This window comes from Tachypleus tridentatus, chromosome 1, assembly GCF_004210375.1.
Source record: "Tachypleus tridentatus isolate NWPU-2018 chromosome 1, ASM421037v1, whole genome shotgun sequence".
NCBI classification, from domain to species: Eukaryota; Metazoa; Arthropoda; class Merostomata; order Xiphosura; family Limulidae; genus Tachypleus; species Tachypleus tridentatus.
In genome coordinates, this window is record NC_134825.1 from 80,919,637 (window position 1) to 80,936,047 (window position 16,411).

At 31.2% G+C, this 16,411-nt stretch overlaps 1 long non-coding RNA gene across 2 annotated transcripts; it reads right to left on the reverse strand.

Moving 5' to 3' along the window:
- Nucleotides 1-180: 180 nt before the first annotated feature.
- On the reverse strand, nucleotides 181-12,329 carry LOC143253319 (uncharacterized). 2 transcript variants are annotated; one of them, XR_013029507.1, is made up of 4 exons: nucleotides 11,363-12,329; nucleotides 3,239-10,696; nucleotides 1,814-1,927; nucleotides 181-1,240 (listed from the first exon to the last, which is right to left on the reverse strand). It is a non-coding gene; the product is annotated as an uncharacterized LOC143253319 (long non-coding RNA). The 2 variants fall into 2 exon arrangements; XR_013029506.1 differs by lacking the exon at nucleotides 1,814-1,927 and having other exon boundaries at nucleotides 11,363-12,328.
- Nucleotides 12,330-16,411: the final 4,082 nt, after the last annotated feature.

The following is a 16,411-nucleotide window of genomic DNA, read 5'->3' on the forward strand; positions in this document are numbered from 1 at the left end:
ATCTGCTGTTATGAGAAGATAACATAAAATTAGTGATGTTTTACTCTGCTACTTTATATTTCAATATAAATACAAACTCTATTGTAACCTGCTTTAGTTTTAAGAATTATTTATTATGTTTTATAACCAAGTAGGCAAAACATTCTTGAATATAAAATAATTGAAAATGTCATGTGCAATGCAATTGAAAAATTGTATTTTTATTTTCAAAAACAGCTAAATGTAATACTTACTTCACAATTATGGACACACCATCACAAAAGCACTTACTCTGTTATAGCAGCCAATAGTCTATTATGCTATGATTGTTTGAAATGTATTTTCTAACTTTCCTTCACAGTTCTTATATAAAATACACAACTGAAAGCCTAAATGTAGTGTTATGCAAAATAAACATCTATTCAATGTTGGTTAAAAGTTGAAACACTACAAAACTCATTCTGAAAAGGTGAACACGTTTCTTTGTAACTGTAAAGTTATATAAATTTCATTGTTCACTGTACTAATCTACAATGGAGCAACACATTCCAACAGTATACAACATTATTTTAGATGTGAATGTCTTCTCAGGGAAGGCTGTTATTTGTTGTACTTTACTAAACTAATCACACATACCTACCAAATCTAAGATCCTTTATTTACTTATCTAAACGTAAAATTTACTTTATTTTAGAAACACTGATTTTTGAAGAATTAAAGTTACAAGTCAGGCATGGATTCCTTTCTGTACTGTAGCCCATGCCAGAAACTTACTAGAACCACACTAAATAACATAACACCAGCAACCAATTCTAACACTGCCAAGATTATAATTTTAAGGCTGTCAAAAAATGCAAGTAATACAAGATCAACTGTAACCATTGCTATAGTGGTTGTAATGCCTAATATCCATGATGCTACTACACAGAAAGCTTCTTCGCGTCCAACTTTTCTGAACTGCTTTCCCCAGCCCTCAAAGTCACTGCCTGAATATTCTCGAAGAATGAATAAACTGGCCAGTGCTGCTTCTGTCATGAAAAATCCACACAGAATTCCAGTAAATAGGTAGAGTTCAAGTCCATCTTGCACTATTGTCGTCCCAAGGATTCCTAAAATTAGCGTCACAAGTCCTACACCAATTTGCAGTGACCTCAATAATCGTACATATTTTTTATGGTTATATTGTTTGTCTTGTACATATTTTTTATTCAAATCTTGATCATTTTGTTCACAGTTTTTCATGATACAGCTTTAATATAATCTAGACAAATAAAAATATTGTAATATGAAATATGTTAGTTTATAATACATAAAAAATTCATACCACAACTAGCTGAAAACTCAAATTCCTCGTGGTTTCTAAAAATAAAACCGAGGATGGAATGAACATTTTTACTTTATCAGTCCCATATCATAATTCTTTAATGCTATGACTGGAACATTTATAATAATTCCTTCTCAATATTATGATTTGTTGTAAGAAACTTCATTAATAAAATTTTAAAGTGTATTTTAAAGAAATAATTTTTCCAAACTACAGTGCTCACTGAACTATATCTTATAATTATAGTTGATATCCAATAAATTCTACATCCTCAATGTGAAAAGAAAGTTTGTTTTTCAAAGGAAAACTTACCTAGAGGTACCAAAATATCACATTTATGCATTCTTTGAAATACAACATCAACTGTGTATTCTCGCAGACAATTAAACTTAAAATAGTTCGACATACTGTCAAAACAGAAACAAAATTATAATCTGAACTGTTGGGTATAAAATATAACATTTAGTGTATTTAAGGTCACATTTAAAATTATACAGTACATATACTTACCTTCAGAAACTATCAGACCAATCAGAAGATGAACAAATAGCTTTTTTTTTTTTTCACATCTTTATAGCAATGGGATACTGTAAAAATTTGCAAACTTGCAATCACAGATTCCTTCTGTTAAACAAAAATTCACAACATGACAATGTTTCTTGCAGTTATTATGTTTACTTCATATTGAATACTGATCTGAATGTTACTGGAGGAAATGTGTTATAATGCACATACAGTTTCACAAAATAAATTCAAACAAATATTTCAAATGTTAGGACTAAAACAAATATTTATAATGTTTTCAGTATATATACAATTCTATTACACTGTGTTTCTTCAAATAGTATTTTATAAACAAATTTTATAGAAAATATTCTTTTTTAAATAGACATCCTACAATTACTGATTCAGAAATGCTAAAAGCATAAAAATTAAAAAGAATCCATAAAATAACATAGCATTGTAACAGTTTGTATTTCTGCTTGTTTTCACTTTTAACTTGCTGTAGTGCAGTGCTACATGTACTCATATTCTATGTAGCTGTTAGGTGTTCTCTACAATTCATAAAGAAAAACTACAAAGATTGATTGATAATGGTACCACAGGTTGCAAAATGGAAAAGAAAAAAGACTAAGTAAAATATTACTTTAAAGGAAAATTACTAATATTTTTAGTTGTGTCTTTGCTGTATTGTTATTTTTCAATATATTTATATTTAAATTACAGAACAGTAGTTTTGGGGAACTTCAAAACGTTTTTAAATCAGATAAATATATATATAGTGTACAACAAGACATTTTAATATACTAATTCATATTACATGTACCATAAGAAGATATTGTAATCTGTGGTAAAAGTTTTCAGTTTTAATTCTGTAATGCAAACATCTATAGTTGTAAATTAGAAATAATGAACACAAAAAATCAACTGTTAATCTTTCCAAAATAATATATTGGTAATTAAGGGATAAAGAAATGCTAAATTTTGAAACCTGAATAATGACAGTGTTTTATGACAACTTGCAGTACATATACATTAAAACTTAATTATGTCACACACATACAATATAAAAAATACTGAACATATTGTAAAGCTTGAAAGTGTATCTGTTTTTGAACAAACATTACACCCATGCTTTTTCAAGTTACAAACCTAATAAAATAAATGCAATGCAAGCATACATGCTCAGAATCATGGAAAAGGAAGTATACATGATCTAGTTTACATGTACATATCATTAAAAAGGAAGTGAACAAAAAATACATGTATAAAAATATACATGCAAATCTGAGTAGATCACACTATAATACTATATGCAAAATTAAAACTACATATCTCAATATATAATTAAATATAAGAGAAATATGTTGTTTGTTTTTACTTTTTAAGGTCTCATAACCTTTTTTTAACAGCAAAATAATAATTCAAACCTACCTTCCTTTTTATGAAATTTTTCAGTAAAGTGAAAACCTCAACTGGTTCTTTTAAAAAATTAAAATATTTTAAAGTTAAAACTATACAATAAATTTATTGGTTGTGTAGCTACCAAAATGCAGCATTCAAAGAGCAACTACAACTATATTCAGATCTGATTCAACCTAGCTTATAATACTCATCAACAAAGGAAGAAGGATCACATGACCAGAATAAGAGGATATTGTCTACCACAACTTTATTTAAGCTTAAACAAGCATGACACATGGATTCAACCTCTTTGTTTTTTCCCCATCTTTCACCCATTTATAGTAATTACATTCTTTTGTAAGAAATGTAACATTATTAACATTAGTGTAAATATAAATTTTAAATTTAAGAATCATAGTGTAATATAACGTCACCTTTTTTACTTTCATTCTTTAGTTCTTGTGGAGGTAATCAGATTCAAAAGGATAATGCATTTTACACCAGCCTAACAGGGCTATTATCCCATGAACAAACACAAATGGAAACACCTGGTGTAAAAACAAGTTTCCAAGAACATCATCATCTAACTGAACTGGTAATATAAATATCATTAGGAAAAAGGGATTTAGCCTTGAATAAATATTCTAAAACACTTACCTTATATGATCTTCAATCTAGATAGATAAGCATACATACATGCTCATAACACTGCAGAAAATTTACAGAATAAAGGGCACTGCTTACTGCTACTTATAAAATATGTTGAAAGGTATTCTCTCTGTAGATAAAATTATATAGCCTGGTATATATGTTACAAAAGAAAATTTTACAATATTAACAACACAATAATTACTTAAAGATCTGTTCCTTCCTCTTTTAAAACAAAAGATGTTTCATTAGTAACTTTCAAACTTAAATGTTTAAACAAACAAATTATGCAATACTTAATCTAACAAACTGTATTTGAAATACACAGATTCACGACTGAATCTATTTAGTGTTGCAAACATGCTGAAAATCTTGACTCTGAACTCAGTTCCATTTTTAAACTAATAATTCTGAACACAGTAAACCTGATCAAAGTTGAGCTTAATTCTATGTTAACTTTCTAAACCAAGATCCAAACATACAGATTATCTCCCATTTCACAGAGTAGTCACAGTGTTCAACTTTTTATTGTTCATGTGGGACTGCTCCATGACTTTCATATGAAATAGGTACATTTCTGTAAATATTCACTTTTGACTTGAAAGATGAATACTTGCTGTTGAAGTTCTGTCCATGTTGTTTCTTCTTATTCATCACTCTTTCTGATTACATGTTCATCATTCTTTAAGTAATTGAACACCAATAGTTTTCAGTATATTTTAATTTATTTACATACAGTCTAGTGTTTTTATTTAATTTTAATTCAATCTCACAATGCAGTAATACTTCACTTAATTACCTATTAATAAATGTTTCTTGCTTTGCTCCAACTATTCATAATGTTTTTCTGTTTCATTTCACCAACAAAAAATCACTACACTTAAGCTTATAGATTCTATGTCCTCAAATTTCCACTACTTCAAGAACCCATAATTACTGAGCAATTATCGTAGGATGAGGGGGACAAACTGCACTATAAATATGCAGACTTGGGGGAAACACTTTAACTCTTGTGATAATTTTCATAATATGAACAGCCTATTAGTATACTCCAGTTTTCAAACATTTAGTTTATAGTATATATCCAAGTACAACAAAAATCATGTAACTATGAACTATGGGAGGTTACAACTGCATGTATCATCCCTCAATGTAAATAGTAACAGACATGTCCCTGCAACAACTGGCACCTGAGTAATTGGATAACATTACCTACATTAGAATTAGGCTACTTGTAGTGAGTAAAGAGCATTACAAACATCACAGACTACGATTATCCACTTGAAAAGACTTGACTTTGTTGTTTGGTTTTATTGGTGAGGAAAATGAAACAGGCTGAGCTCAGCCACAAGTCCACAAACAATTTTTTTTGTAAAATCTATAATTCATATGTGAAGAAAAAAATACAACATATACAAGATCTTCACATACAAAAAATATTCCAAGAATCTTCTTTGTTCTCTAGAAACACATTCTTTTAAAGTGTCTGTATCTTTACAGCAAGAATTTAAACTAAAATTTTGAGAATCTTTTGAATCATACTAATATTCTCCTTAACTTTTTTTTATGTTTCAGGAACTTGGTAAATATAAGCTCTTTGGAATGTGACAAGGTGACCATCTTTCACCAAGTTTTTTAGAATAACATCATCTTTATTAAAATTGAAGTACTACAAATCTCTGTTGATACAAAATGTACAAATAAATAAGTGAAGAATACTATATTTACTCTCAATGGCAAAAATACTAATAAATCTTAATGACAAAACAAAATATCTGTAAATACTAAACATGTAAGCATTACATAATATTGCATTATCTATTACTTTCTTAAATGACAAAGAAAATTACTTGAGAGAATGTATTTATGTGCATACAGTTAAAAATGATCAATTGTATTAAATCAAATTGTTCAATATTTCCACATTGTTACACTTTAAATGCAGTGCAACTCACTGTGATTACTCGTCTCCTTTAATATGAAAATATTGCAAATATTTATTGAAACAAACAAGTGAGATAAAATTAAATAATAACATCAGTAGTTACTGAATCTAGAAATAAAGAAAACTATTAAAATGAATTGCTGTCAAGAAAATAAGAAAGAGAGTTCTTGTCTGACGTTAAAATGGAAAAATGTTTTAAATTCTATCACAAATCTATTGCAAAGGAAATAGAAAAAACTGAGTTTCATTTTATAAAACTAACAAAATGAATTAATTCTTCCATTACCTCAATATGAGTTATAACACAGGATATGTGTATTTTTTTTATGAAACTAAAAGTAGCCAGTATAACTGACACAATATTAAAGTAACACTAGAGCTACGGTTGAAATCACACACACACAAACAAACATACATACATACATATAAAAAGAAATGGCTTTCATTTGGAGTTTCTCCAAAATAGACCATTTGAAATAGCAACATTTCAACACTGATAAAAAATTGACAACAATTTTGAGAGAATAGTATTTTCAATTTTTTCTAAAAATGATTTTAATTCTACATTGTCACATATAAGTAAACCAAATTTAAGCCTAAAAAATAAAAACTAAAAATATTTGATGTCCATTTTACACTCAGTCAACAACAGAATATCTTTGAAATAATTGTGAATTCAAACTTCTCTTCCTGTCATCTATAACTGTTGTATGACATTTCACACACTTTATTTTGGTTTGTGTTGCTCTGACTAACAATAAGTTTTCCTGTATTAAACATCATATTCAGTCTCTTTTTTACAACCCAGCTGAGTAAAATTTTCATTCTTAATCAAGCAATAAACTTATTTCTACTCCTGCAATTTACTGTAGTTACTATTTTTTATCTATAAGGCTGTCAGATCACTATATTAGTATCTAATAAAAATAAATACATTATAAATCTATATGATTATATAGGTTGTTAATTATGAAAACAATATTATTTTTCTTTTTTAAATGTTGCTGCTAAGTTAAAGGATTATTATCAGAAAACAGTATAAAAGGACAACCCCCCCAAAAAATGGTTGAATTTGTTTCTAAGCATTTTGACTAATAAAATACTTTTTGTTTTCTAAAGTGGATAATGCCTATTTTCACTTCTTCCATAAACTTTAAATAAACAAAATAGATTACTAGTTTTATTTCTATCTTGTAGAGAAAATTGTTTTCTAATATGCAATATCAGGGAAGCTTAAATGTTGCATTCACCACCACAGTTCTCTACCAGTATCAGTGAACCAACTGCAGCCCACACTCCTCAATTTATGGATTACAACTTAATACGACAACATACACCACCTTGTGGAATCTACGTAATTCTGAATCCAATTTTTCCTGTAAAATGTAGTCCAACCTGATAATGGGGAGGGAGATCCTATGAATTTGAACTATCAGTGTTGCTTAAAACTAAGGAAAATCTCTGTCTCCTTTGCAGTTAGTTGATATATGGGGAAAATATGTATGCAAATTATCAGTTAGCTCTGATTTGATGTTCCTGCTGTTAACAGCCCTGAGTACACAATGTTCAACATGCTGTATTTCAATTTCCCTTTCTATTCACAAATTTTATCAAAACATAAAAATATTGTTTAGGGCTACTCAAATCCTTAGGTATATAAGTAGAGGCTTTAGTAAAAGGGGGTTATGATAGTGTGGAGAAGTATACAGATCAGTGGAATAGTATAATAATATTCCCTTTCTCTTGAACTTTTACAAAAAAAACCCTATACAACACTTATCACACACATTTTCCCTCAAATATTTTATAACTTGAATTTGAAATTTGATCTTTTCAGGCTTTCTTTTAGCACAGAAGATTAATTTTACTTTCTCACAAATATAAATACAAATTTTATAAGATTTTCTGTAATCTACACATTAAAATATTGGCAACCCATTAACACACAGCTAAGTATCTTAATAAAGTGAAATAGTTTTGGTACATTGTACATATAGTGAATATATTACAATATTCCTCCAAATTAATCTAGAGGAACAAGGTCTTATTCACAGAATATAATTAATACATCAGTTTAATTGATAATATACATCACCCTCACTTAGTTAAACCCTTGTAGCATCAGTAATCTCAAATGTGGTAAGAGTTAGAACTTGACTGAATTAGTTTGTCTTAAAAGCATTCACTAACAAGTACAGGCCCTTTAGCACTGGCAGAATTTCAGATTTGTGAGGCATGCTTCCAATCAGTCTGACACCACTGTTATGAGGGATCTTTTCTAACTGGTCCAGCATGGCCAGGTGGTTAAGGCACTCAACTCATAATCTGAGGGTCGTGGGTTCGAATCTCCATCACACCAAACATGCTCACTCTTTCAGCCATAGCAGCATTATAATGTGGCAGCCAATCCCATTATTCGTTGGCCAAAGAGTAGCCCAATAGTGATGGTGGGTGGTGATGACTAGCTGCCTTCCCTCTATTCTTATACTGCGAAATTAGGGACGGCTAATGCAGATAGCCCTCATGTAGCTTTGCACAAAATTCTAAACACACCAAATCAAATGTTTCTTACTTCTCAGTTGATGCATTGTCAAGATCTGTGGCATGGGATTTAGATAAGGAATTCTTGACCAATGACTGATCTCTATAACTTTTCTTTACAATCATGGCAGTGTGACTGCAGACATTATCCTATGTCAGGCCATATATCTGTAAGAAGCCTACATAACTGGCTTTAGCTTTACACAAACACATTTATCATTTAGTAACTGCACTACTAAAAAGCATAGTGAAAATTTTATGTTCATTATGACTACATTTCTCTGCACTATAACTTTGAATCAACATATATACAGTCATATTTTGTAACAGTAAGTATATTATTCTTCATTTTTTTACAGATAATCTTATGCTCCAATATGAAGACATAACTGGATGATTAGCTATAACTAAAGTATACTCAAAGTGGATTTATCACTACCATTGTTTATTTCAATGAATTAATTCATTGACTTTTCAATGGAATTTCTTTCTCAAAAGGTTCCCACCACCGTATTTAGCATTGACAAATTGCAGGAAGTACCATCTATTGCCATCACAGTAGTGGATATACATCTAATCCAAACAATAAAGTTGTATACCTTGTATTTATTCACTCAGAATGAAATACTAAGTAGACAGCATCCAAGATATGTTAGCTACACCAAGGTGATAAGTTGAAGATATAACAGCCTTGGCCCAGGATAGAAAAGTGAGGAAAAAGTTTATGTTAATTTGCAATGCAACCAAATAATATTATTATTTGCCTCTGGCTCTCCAGACACAAAACCACCATTTGTAGCTAAAAATATGAAACCTTGACCCTAGGGACATGCAAATAGCAAACAAAAATCACCCACTTATAAAGTAAAAAGTAACTTATATGAAGAAAAGCCAACCTACACCTTGCTTATGAACTACAACAGATTTTACATCAGAGACTCTACACATTCAAGTGTAAGGAATGATGGTAATATGACTTTATGAGAAAACTATAAAAAATTCTTTAAGAAATACTGAAGATTGAGATGTTAGCATAATGTTAAATACACAAAATTTCGAGCAATAACAATTCAGACAAGTTGACAATGTTCTAACCAAAACTTTAGTTTAATACACACACACACGTGTGTGTGTGTGTGTGTGTTTGTTTTAGTGTAAAAGGATACTTTCTTTTAGATTATGTGCAAAAACACCATTCACAATTCTAAATTGTGATGTTTACTTAGCAGAATTTTGTAACATGACACCTACTAGCTTAACTACTCTTTAAAAGGACTTAACTAATGTGCAATGTATGCTACATTAATTTTCTTAATACAAAACAAAAATGTCTTTGACACCATAGATCACCCTAATGTCAATAACAGTATTAGAAAACTAAAAAAAAATTAAAGCATTTCTTTCACATGTAAGAATTAAAATTTCTGTTTGTATGTGTACTCATATGATGTATGAACTCAGAAATCTGTGCAACAAAGACTCAAATTCTAGGACTTAGGTTATAAGAAACCCTATATTTGATGTAAAAACTTAAATGAAATTCCCAAGATTTTTAGTCAATGAAATGTAAGAAAGATCACAGAAATATTAGGGAGCTACTGGAATGTCCTCTTTTTGTGATGCTTGCAATTGTTGACAAGTCCTAATCAAGGTTGTGCAATACATAACATCCAATGTGTGATAAGTTCAATTCATTTGTTATCTACAGAAGTAGAGAGACATCAATCTAAATATGAATACCAAAATTTTACAATTCAAAGATTAAAAAAATAAGTAGGCTAATAAATTTTACTATTTAAAAAAAAAATTAATACATATCCCACAATTTACAATAGCCAGCAAGTACATTTTCTTTTTAAAGGAATAGATATATCTGTAATATGTCAATGTTTTTTTCAATGGAAATGATTGCTTTGACATGAATAAACCAAAACTAAGTTCTTCATCCTGCACTCACAATAATTAAATCATTTACCAATTAATCCAAATCAACCTATACTTTATATCATTGTACTTCAACATCTTTAATATGATTACATATACCAGTGATTTTAATGTTATCAGCAAACTTGACCAATTTACTAATTATATCTGTATCATTATCATAAATGTAAATACCAAAAAACAAAGATTGAAGCACTGATCCCCTAAGGTACTTAACGTGTAACAAGAGTCCAGCTTAATTGGACTCCATTAATAACAGCTTTTGCTTTCTTCCCCTTGAGCCCACAATTCAATTAACAAGTCTTTTCTCAACCTTTATGACTATGATTTTCTTAATTCATCTTTTGAGTGGAATTTTATCAAAAGCTTTTTGAAAATAATGCACCAGGTCCACTGCTTCTTCATAGTCACTGAAAAAAAGAGAAAAAACTGGTAAGTTTGCTAATCAAAATTTCTATTTGGAAAATTCATTTAGCTTTTGTACATTTAATTAAATTATTTTAATTCTATTAATATACTCTCTACGGTTTTACCCATTAAGATAGATCACTAACTGGCCTATGCATTTGAGGGCAACTCCCTATACACCCCTTTAAAAATAAGAATAACACAAGCAACTCTTCAGTTTTCAGGCAACTGCCCACTCTCTGTTGACATATCTGAATTGCATTAAAACAATGGTAAAATCTTAAACAGTCCAGTCCTAGTAATTTATCTACCATAATCTTTTAATCTTTCTATCTACTACAGGGATCAATGTCTACAAATTTTAGGACAATTTCAACATTTCCTACACAATGATTAGGGTCAGCTATATTACTAAAATATTATTTTATTAAAAAAAAAAAAAAAGCAGAACAGAAATGAGTTGCTAAAATAATTTTATTCAAAAGTTGTTCATTATTTTCCTGTATCTGGTCTAATAGTTTATTTACAACAGCATAGTATAGATTTTTAAAAAGGATGTTCTGTAAACAGTAAAGAGGTTTGGAGAACTTATGTGGATCTATTTAAATTGTATCTGTATGTATTTCTACTGACTGGAGTATTTTCAATGAGAAAGAGGCGTTACTTACATTACAACGTCACATGCTTTCACTGTCATCAAGAAAACATCGTTCAGCTGTAAATATGCAGTTGTACTTAAAGTCTACAAGTTTTCCTTGAATATCAAACTGGTGGCAACTTCTTTAAAGGGATTTGAGAACCTTCAAGTTATCTACAACTTAATCACATTTTGTTTGAACAAAATACTTTACAATGTCCTGATAAGTAACACCATGAACTTTCATTGTCAATAATTTCACTCCATTCAACCACTTGTTCTCTCGTAGTTGAAAAATGAGAAGATACATCTGCATTTTAAAAGGCGATACAAATGTACAGGAAGAAGGTGAGTAAAATGAGGAAGTGGCATTTCTGTTCTCAAAAATTACTTTAAAATTCATCAAACTTGCACTGTTTTATTTATTACCTTCTTTCACTGAATATCCGAAAAATTACAGGAAAAACATGGAGTTAAAATGAGAGATATTACAAATCACTATATGTCACTAAGCAATGGTCTTCAAAGATGAAGAAATTTAAACATCAAATACAACGTCAGAAGAAAAATATCTAATTCAGTAGCTATACTCTTAAAAGTATATTGTCTATAGAAGAGTTTGTTTGTTTTTGAATTTCGCGCAAAACTATTCGAGGGCTATCTGCGCTAGCCGTCCTTAATTTAGCAGTGTCTAGAGGGAAGGCAGGTAGTCATCACCACCCACCGCCGACTCTTGGGCTACTCTTTTACCAACAAATAGTGGGATTGACCGTCACTTATAACGCTCCCACTGCTGAAAAGGCGAGCATGTTTTTGGTGCGACGGGGATGCGAACTCACGAACCTCAGATTACAAATCGCACGCCTTAACCCACCTGGCCATGCCGGGCCCTATAAAAGAGTTAAATTAAAGTGTGTACACAGTTAACAAGACATGAAAACGAGTACGTGTGAATTATCTCTAAAAATGTTTAGTAAAATATTCTACTTGTGTTAGACGAGAGAACTGAACAGGAAACCAAAGACAAATAATAATCATAGCAACAAAAACAGTGTTTCCTCGTGAACAAAGAGTTAAATAAAACGTGGAGGAGCGGTATCAGATAGTGGCACAGGAAGGATTGCGATGATTAAGTACACAGTACAAATCAACTTGATGTGTGTGTGTGTATTTTTTCTCACAGCAAAGCCACATCAGACTATCTACGGAGCTAACCGAGGAAAATCGAACCCCTGATTTTAGAGTTGTAAATCCGTAGATTTATTGCTGTACTAGCGGGGTGCATCAACTTGATATCATACTTTGTTTAAAAAAAGACTTCAACTGGCATGTTTTTAAGAGTACTTGCAGTGTATGATATTATTTTAAAAAATTCAATAATTTTAAAGTTGCAGACACGTACTCGAAGAGATTCGAGGAGGTTCGGCCGACCCTCTATTTGTTTGTGTAAAAAAAATTATGCTTATATAGACGTAGCGCAACTGCTTATGGCATTTAACATATTGGATATTTGTGGATTTTATGTGAACAAACATAAAATTGTTTAAGCTATATTTCATACAAAATTTCTTTCAGATTTAATCTCATAACAACTATTTTTTTTTATAAACTCAATGGAGGATATGCCCTCAGCTCCCCGTACCTTCAGCACACTTTGCACAAATATGTAAAAGAATATAATATCTAATGAAAAGTATGATAAGACGGTATACATTTTTTATGCTTGTTTCTTTGTTTTGAATTTCACACAAAGCTACTCAAGCTATCTGTGCTAGCCGTCCCTAATTTAGCTGTGTAAGACCAGAGGAAAGGCAACTAGTCATCACCACCCACTGCCAACTCTTGGGCTACTCTTTTACCAACGAATAGTGGGATTGGTCGTGACGTTATAACGTCCCCACGGCTGAAAGGGCGAACATGTATGGTGCGACGGGGATTCGAACTCGCGCCTCTTAGATTACGCGTCGAACGCCTTAACCCACCTAGCCATGCCTGGCCATTTTTGATGCAATCAGTTTTCTATGAATCAGTTAGGTGTCCCGCTTTGGACTTCAGATGATCTGGTCTCTTTACTATCGTTTATGACCTACTTTTGTAGGCAATATATATATTAACACTTAACGGGAATAATTTTTTATTCATTTTTTTAACAACAGATCAAACTGATAATTCTTACATATAAACCTCTTCACAAGATTTATATTTAAAAATAATATATTTTTATGAGTTAATTATTGATAGATTTTATTAATTATTTATTTTTACGTGTCATAATATCTTTGTTACCTATGACCTGTTTCAGTTGATATTAAAATAAAGCTGAATTTCTACATAGAAAATAACCTAGGTCAAAAGGTTATAGTCTACTGTACAAAGGAATCCGAATTATAGGTTTTCTCCTGAATATCACTGTCTAATTATAACTTCAACAACAAAGATCACATGGTATTTCAATGACAATTTTCTGTGTTTATAACGATGAAATTTTACGTTCAATTGTCATGGCTAATACGTATTACAGCATTGTGTAACCATTGTGTAGCTACACAAAGTCTATCTGCGTATAGCCGTCACTAATTTTTAATAACAAACCAGAGAGAAGGCAGTTAGTCTACAGCACCCACAACCAACATTTAAACAGCTTTCATCTAACCAAGTAGTGGAATTTGATCGTCGTTCTTATAATACACTACATCCACGATTTCGATGTGTGTAGAGCGTTGTTGTAGCAATGGGTCACTAAGTACTAACTCTCAGGTTTACAGACGTGTACGCTAAATAAAGGTGCATTTAAGTTAAGAAAAAAAATTATTGGACTATATCTTAATTTCTAAGTTAAGCACTGGAAATTTTGTTTTTATGTAATATGATACTAGTGTGTATGTCTGTAGGACGACAGCTTCGTGGTATTTGTTGGATCAAGGTAGTGTTAATTCACATTGTTAGATATTTTGGGGGGAGGGGTAAGACTTTTTAACCTGACCTTGACCTTAACCTTGATCACGTTGACTAACGAGCAAAACTGACCTTACGTTAGATGTAATCTAAGTTATAGAGAAGTGAATTTACCGGTTTCGCTAAACTATCGCTAAATGATCAAATATTTATTTTTCTTTCACTTTATTTTAGAAACGTAGTCTTGAATATAAAGAAGCAAAGTCATAACAAGAAGATGCTAAGAGCAATTTTAGGGTGTAAGTTAGCATATTTGGATTGAAAACTTAAACTGTTCAACAGCAGAGAAAATATTTATTTTTAGTTTCAGAGGATTTAAACAACGGTACGGTACTGAGGGGACCAAAGGAGAGAAAACACCTTCGCTTCATACGCTGATGGAAACGCCGCTGCCGTACTTCAGATGGAAAGTACTTCGTGTCACTTCATTATACATTCGAAGATGAATCGATGGGATTGTAATTATGTTTCTAATATGAAACGGACTTTACATAAAATGAAACTTTTAGCGTGAGTTTCAAGATCTTTGACATTGCCTTTATTGGTGTTTTTCAATAATATTTCTTAAATAATGATTTTCTGAATTTCTAATAAACTAGTAAACAATATACCCATAAGAAATAATCAGTTTGATAATAGGTTGCTCTATAGGGGGAGCAAGGAAGATTGTAGTGGCATCTCACTTCTAAATTTATCATATCACTCGTTTGAATTCGTGTATATTTATGTGTCAGAGTGAATACTTCTTAATTCATTGTTTTGATTTAAATATCTAACACTAAGAGACATATTTTCTCAGAAATCATGTGTATTTAAGATATATTACCACAGCAGCAATATTTGTGTTACAAAATCAATTGCTTCAACAGAATTTACCATCACGTAGATTGTTTTTGTTTGTTTGTTTTTGAATTTCGCACAAAGCTACTCGAAGGCTATCTGTGCTAGCCGTCCCTAATTTAGCAGTGTAAGACTAGAGGGAAGACAGCTAGTCATCACCACTCATCGCCAACTCTTGGGCTACTCTTTTACCAACGAATAGTGGGATTTACTGTCACATTATAACGCCCCCACGGCTGAAAGGGCGAGCATGTTTGGCGCGACGGGGATGCGAACCCGCGACCCTCAAATTACGAGTCGCACGCCTCAACACGCTTGGCCATGCCGGGCCCACCATCACGTAGAGAAACTTATTTAGTTATTATATTTTCGTAACATTAGTAGCTTAGATTATTTTAAGGCAAGGAAGGTGGAAAGCCTTGAAACGTATTAACTAAACGTTTAGAAATTTACATCTCATATAAAGAAAAAAAAAGGCACCACACCAAATATGTTGCGAGTAAGAAATTAATCCCAGCTTCTGTACCAAAATAATGACCTAATGGATGTCGTTAATTGAACAATAAATACTTCTGTTCCACAACTGCTTTTTTTGTTGAGTTTCGCGAAAGGATACTCGAAAACTATCTGCGCTAAATGTTCCTAATCTTGAAGTGACAACGATCTAGTTAACATCACCAATGCAATCTCGGGGACTAACGATTAGTGAGATTGACTGTCGCATTATAACGCTCCAACGACTGAAAGAATGAGCATTTGACATTTAGGATTAGAGCCAGTGATCCATAAAATGCTAGTCGACCTCCCATAAGCATCAAGTCATGCCAAGCTTTGTTCCATAACCACCATTATTTTGTATATTATCAGTGCTGTTATACAAATAAACTATAACTTTCTCACCCCGTAAATTAATTATATCTAATGTTTTAGATCGTAAGAAACACTTTAAGTGACAAATGAAAGGCTAACCTTTAGAAGAAGAATTTTTGTTTATTACTTTGCTTTTTTCTCTCTCTAGTTTCTTGCGTAGGGGTGTATGCATTGCAGTAAAACTTGAAACACAATTTGTTACAATATATTCATATAAAAAAATTGAGAAGTGATGTGTGTGTACGTGTTATATTATAAATAAGTACTAAACGCAACAACAAAAGAGAAAACTAAATAGAAAAACAAATAAGATATCTTGCTGAAATAAACATTTTTGTGTCTATAGGTATATAAAAAAATTACACTACTCAATAATCTTACAATGGTTAGGTAGCTAAAGCACTCGACTCACAAG